General features: G+C 42.6%; 1 non-coding gene across 1 annotated transcript; it reads right to left on the reverse strand.

The window, feature by feature from the left end:
- Positions 1-5,735: 5,735 nt before the first annotated feature.
- Positions 5,736-5,842, reverse strand: LOC120250950. Its single transcript, XR_005533279.1, has one exon. It is a non-coding gene; the product is annotated as a small nucleolar RNA R71 (small nucleolar RNA).
- Positions 5,843-6,331: the final 489 nt, after the last annotated feature.

The raw sequence follows: 6,331 nt of genomic DNA on the forward strand, positions 1-6,331 counted from the left end.
AGTAAATGAGAAGGTATGGCAATCGATAAAGATGGGATACCCGGATATTGATCCGCCTAGGATAATTGTTTCAAGTGCAAGAACCCTCTATTATACTTCTTAATTGATGTAACAATGAGTCATGGAAATCCTTAATTACATGATCCCAAATCTAAGGTCAACCATGCCTAACTCTATACATGTCGTGGAGGAGAGATTGAATAACCTCTCAACCTCACACTCGCATAGAATTGCAATGAGCTCTAGGGATTCCAAGTGATAAACCCTATCCCTATGTATAGATCTAACCCTTTTGTCCAGGTGGAAGATCCCTAGCCACAATTAAGCCCTAGGTGCTAAAATCACTTCAACGCTTCACTCCATTGCACTCACAACTAAGCCCCAGCGGAAGGTCATCCCTTAGCCCATTCACTCTACTATGGCCGCAAAGAACTCTTGGAATGTGGAGGTAGGGTAGATCACACCGGAGGGGAAAGGGGACGCTCCGCTACCTCTCGACTCACCCTCTCAACCCTCTCCAATCTAGCTTTGTCTAACTCTCATGGTGTGTCACTCACTCACAAGAGTTACCAAAAAGAACTCTCAACCCTAGTGTCACTCTAGGGTAGTATTCATACAATCAAGTCTCCAAGATTGGAACTCACAATAAACATCAATTAATTAAAAGCATAATAAAGATGCTCAATGAAACGAATACATCCTAGGGTTCACAAATACCCAAGTACCCACTAGGGGTTTAGCTCTCCATGAAGCTAGATACAATCAATAAAATTGAATGTAAAAACAAAGCATCCATAGAAAACCCCCTCGTTAGTCATGGCGATTGATTGATTGCCCGCAAGTGTACGGGGTCGCCAAGTAATACCTTGAGCAAAAGCCCAAGGATCGTATTCCACGGGGTTAAGGAGCTCCTATTACTCCTCCATCACTCACTTTCTAACCTTACAATTCAAGCATGGTATACTAATCTAATACAAGCAAGATTGTAAATAAAACACAAGTGTAACAACTCCAAGTCAAGCAAGAAAATCACAAGAGCAATGATGATAAGAATAGGCCTAGGGATGAGGATTCCCAAGAGGGGTCATCAAGATATAAGGATGCATGAAAATACATGGCACGGTTGATTTAGACCGACGGACCTCAACAATAGTTCAACCCCAATTTCTCGGCGGCTAAACCCTAATCCCATACAAATGATGACAAGGATCTCTCCTTAATCACATTCCTACGATTGCATTAAGTGAATGGAGATCACGCAACAAGGACACACTTAAGTTAAGTTTATCCTCATGGTTCGGAGGGGCTACCTACACCCAATTTCTCGGCATGTTGGTCAACAAATACCCCTATTAGCTCATTAACGATCTAGTACGCGCGAGTAGGTCACATCTACATGTACAACTCAAACAAGAACTAAGGATTTCTCCACATAATAGTTCTAGGCATGAAACACAATGAGCCAAATCATAAATCACACCAATGCATATCAAATATAAATGTAGCATCCAAAATACAAGATGAACCCCCCAAGGTTCACCTACATCCGGCGGCCTTGGGGGTCTAGTGTGCCATCATATAAATAAGTATCTCAAACACAACAAAAGCAAGAAGTAAATGCATAAATGACACTCCCTAGTCCGAATGATGAAGAGGAGAGAGAATGCCGGCCGAATGATGCTTCTTCTAGCCCTAGAGATGCCGAATGCTTCTCCTCCTTTGATGATGAGGCTTCCCCTTTAAGTTCAAGCCCTTGATCTTCCCAAGCTTCAAGCCAAACTCTCCCAAATAATGGTGTCTTCGTTTCTCTCCTTCCTCCAAGTGATGGCTGCCAAAAACCCTCCAAAAGTTTGCCCTAGAGTCTCCAAGAAGTCCAGCCAAAAGTCCCCAATCTTTTTCCAAAAATCCCCCTACATACCACTCATCATACCCCCTTGATGGCCTCCATCCCGAGTGCTATACCACTCCCTATAGCCCCCATCATGAGTGCTATACCAAGTGCTATACCACTCCCTATAGCCTCCATCCTGAGTGCTATACCACTCGCTGTGGAGCTCAACATTGACACTATTTGGGGTAGTCAAACTCCATCAAGTAAATATCTTCTGTTATAGTTACAGTGATCATCCCGGGCTCTATACCGGGCAGCATTGAGGCCGTATGCCATGATCCAAATCCTGACTTGAAACTCTCCCGGTGCTACAGTGACAGCTACAGTACTTCCATCTACAGTATCTTCTGTTATAGTTACAGTGTCGATGCTACAGTACTTCCATCTACAGTACTACGCCCTTGTTTTCTTCTCTTTTTCACCCGAATCATATCCTCGTGTCATCCATGGTGTTCCCGTGCCCTGCAAAGCAAATAACACACGATTAAGCACAAAACGGGCATCAATTCTAATGAAAATACATGCTAGAGGTAACAAATACATACACTCAAATACGTACATTTAGACACTTATCAGCGATGGTCTTGTGGAGAGTCCTCTACTCATCGTAAGGGTCCCTTTGTCCGGCCAAGGATACACCTCGCCGGATCAGTGCAGGCGAAAGCTCTCCCACTAACCTTCTTCAAAACAGCGAGTGATGTCAAAGCCATAGTACGTCTCCAAAGCCCTAGCCAATACCTCTCAAAACCCTAGATGTCATCCTCTCTCAAGTTGGGGAGAAACATGGAGAAGAGAATGCGGAAATTGGTGCTAAAATTGGCTTTTAAAGGGCAAGAATCCGGGATCCACACACCCGTGTGGGCACCCGTGTGGATTTTTCACACAGGCGTGTGGAATTTTCACACACCCGTGCGGAATTTCCACACCCCTGTGTGGATTCTCTATTTTCCTATTATCTTGGTCAGCTGTAAACAGTGCTACAGTATTTTTGTTACAGTGTTTTTTACAATACCCTGCTATAGTACCGGCCTGAAATACTATCGAATCCATACTTTCATCGAGGTAACGCAAACGGGCACACATTTACGTCGTGGATCGCCTTTCTTCTTTAATAACGGATATGTTGGTTGAGATCTTGTTCTATATGCACAAGTCGGAATGCTTGAATGTGACTGCCCTTGTGCCCGTCCAAATAGTTGTGTTAACTCGAGTATGAGGAGGTTGGCACACATTCCTGCATCTGGAACCCGACCTATATCTTCGCGTTTGAACCTTAGTAAGATTTCCTCCAAATTAGTCCATTATGACCCACATTGGCTTCTTTCTCTCATAATCGGCCTCAGAATCCTAGATGCACGAAAGTAACATAAATACACCCATATTAGCGTTAAAACCCGAGAAAAGTAATGCTCAACTCAAAAAAAAGAATGCTTCGCATTCTTATCGCACAAGCACTTATCAATTCGTCACCCTTACTCCATTCTTGTACATCCCCATTAGCCTTTGGGAGTTTCTTGTGGCGTCTCCTTGCTCGCTTCATCTTTTGGAACATCTTCTCCATGATCCCGAGGGTAGGTTGCACCTTGTCCTCTAGACCAAGCATCAAAACTTCTTCGTCCTTCACTTCTTGGTCTAGCAACCCCTCGTACGTGTTCGGACACATCATTTCCTGCACATATTCATCTATTAGTTCATCGGTAGTGTCAAGAAAGTAAAGAGTATCATCAAAGTCTAGAGAATGTCTCATGGCTTCGGCGAGGCGATATAAAAGCTTGTCATACCCAACTTGTAAAGCCAACTCCCCACCATACATATTAATAAGAGCCTTGGAAGTGCACAAGAATGACCTCCCAAGTATCAAAGGAAAATTAACATTCTCATCAACATCGAACACTACAAAGTCCACAGGAAATATGTACTTGTCAACCTTCATAAGTAAGTCTTCAATGATGCCCCTCGGATGTCTCATTGTTCAATCCGCCAATTGAAGTGTCATCCGAGTGGCACTAGGCTCTCCCAAGCCTAGCTTTTGAAAGAACGAGTAAGGCATAATATATAGCCCCCATACGGCCCGTATGCTGTGAAGGGTATAAATCCAGATTTATAGGGCAGAATGAGGGACTTTTTGGACAGATTTGGAGAGGGCTTCTTGGAGACTTCTTGGGAGACCTTGGGCGACCTTGGGAAGAAAAATAAGGGCAAGGAAACGAGGAGATCATCCAAGGGCAGGGTCAAGGGCACTCAAGGGAAGAAGACATCATCATTCAAAGGGGAAATCGACAACTATTTGAAGGAAGGAGACCAGCAGCTAGAGGAAGCGTCATTCGGTATTCTTTTGGCGGGGGAAGCATCATTCGGCACATTTTCTACCTTCTCGTTCACCATTTCATCTATGGAGTGTCATTTATGAGTTTGCTTTGTGTTTTACTTGACTTTGTTGCTTGTTGTGGTATGATGACACACTAGACCCCCGAAAGCCACCGGATGTCGGTGAACCTTGGTGGGTTTTATCATGTATTTTGGATGATTGTTTATTAATTCCATGCTTGGGTTATTTTGAGATTTAATCCACTGTTTTCATGGTAAGAGCTACACTAAGGAGAAATCCGTGGTTCTTTAATGAGTTATAAATGTAGATGTGACCTACTCGCATGTATTAGATTGTGAATGGATTAGAAGTGGATACTTGTATTAACACGCCGAGAAATTGGGTGTTGGTAGCCCTCCGTGTTTTAGGGGTGAACTTAGGATTAGTTTGTCCCTATTTTGAGATCTTAATGCAATCGTAGGAATGTGGATTTGGAAGAAATTTCTATCGACATTCGTATGGGATTAGGGTTCAACAACCTGAGAAATTGGGATTGTTCTAATCTAGGAATCTCTCGGTCTAAATTACCCTTGCATCTTTTGTTAATCATCCATGTATCATGATAACCCCTCAAGGGGAGCAGCATCCATAGGCCGTTGCATTCCATTGTTATTCTTGCTTCCTCATTGCTTGTTCTCTCTAATTTGTTATTTAACTTGTATTTAGTTTTAATTGCATCTAGTAGAGTAAATCCTTCACTTAAGATGTTAGAAGGAGTAATAGGAGATCCTTAGCACGTGGAATATGATCCTCATGTCTTTACAATAGGTATTACTTGACGATCCCGTACACTTGCGTGGAAGCAATCAAGTTTTTGGCGCTGTTGCCGGGGAACTTTAAGGAATTCTTCGAAACTTTTAGATTATTACTCTAGCAATTCCATTATTTACTCATTTTATCATTTCTTTTCTCTTGATCTTAACTTTCTACCATCTTTTTTAGTTTTGCAAGGTACTATGCATGACACGTTCAAATCCATCAACTTTGATTACACCGGATAGTGAAATTGCAAGAACCTTGCATCAGAGGTTGAGAGAAGTTGGTGAAGGGTCGGGTGCACAAAACATTGAAATTAAGGATAGAGAGTCTTCAATCATGGCCAAAGAGTGACGAACTTTGTTTGAATATGAAAGACCTCAATTCATGGGTGATGAGGTTGGTGTTCAAGCACCGTAAATGGCATCCAATAATTTTGAAATTAAAGCAAGTACAATCGGCATGGTCCAAAACTCGGTTTAATTTAATGGTCTTGCAAATGAGGATGCACATGACCACTTTTCCTGCTACCTTCAAATTTGCTCTACATTTAAGATAAATGGGGTGTCAGATGATGCTATCCGATTGAGGCTATTTCCATTCAACTTGAGAGATGGGGCATATCGTTGGCTTACATCTCTATCTCCGGGGTCAATAAAAACATGGAAGGATATAGTTGAGATATTCCTTGGGAGGTATTTTCCGCCAAGCAAAGCGGCCAGTTTGAGACAAGAAACTTTAGCATTTAAACAAGGGAAATCCGAGACATTGTTTGAAGCCTATGAAAGATTCAAGGATCTCCTTAGAAGGTGCCCCCATCATGGATTTGATCATCGATGTGAGTACAAATTATCTACAACGGGGTGAACTATGCTACTCGCCAACTCATTGATGCCGCGTCTGGTGGATCCCTTAGCAACAAGTACCCTGATGAGACTGAGCAATTACTTGAGTCTATGGCAAGCAATGAATCACATTGGGCCTCAAGAGGATCTTCATAAAAGAATGCTGGAATTTATGAAGTGAGTAGTAATGATGCCTTGGCTGCAAAAGTTGATGTGTTAACTCGAAAGCTTGATCTTCTTATGGGTGGTAGTTCGAGGTCAGAATCATTGTTGAGTTGTAGCACTTGCGGAGGTGGGCATGGTGCGGCCCAATGTCCTATTTCTAGCTCCTCAGTTGCTTTCATTGAGAATGTCGACTATATTGGGGGCAACGAAATTAAGGAAATCCATACAGCTCAACTTACAATCCGGGATGGAAGAACCATCCAAATTTTGCATGGAAGCAAGGTCAACAACAAAGAGTTGCACCAC

Source organism: Dioscorea cayenensis, chromosome 19 (genome assembly GCF_009730915.1).
Source record: "Dioscorea cayenensis subsp. rotundata cultivar TDr96_F1 chromosome 19, TDr96_F1_v2_PseudoChromosome.rev07_lg8_w22 25.fasta, whole genome shotgun sequence".
Classification (NCBI taxonomy): Eukaryota; Viridiplantae; Streptophyta; class Magnoliopsida; order Dioscoreales; family Dioscoreaceae; genus Dioscorea; species Dioscorea cayenensis.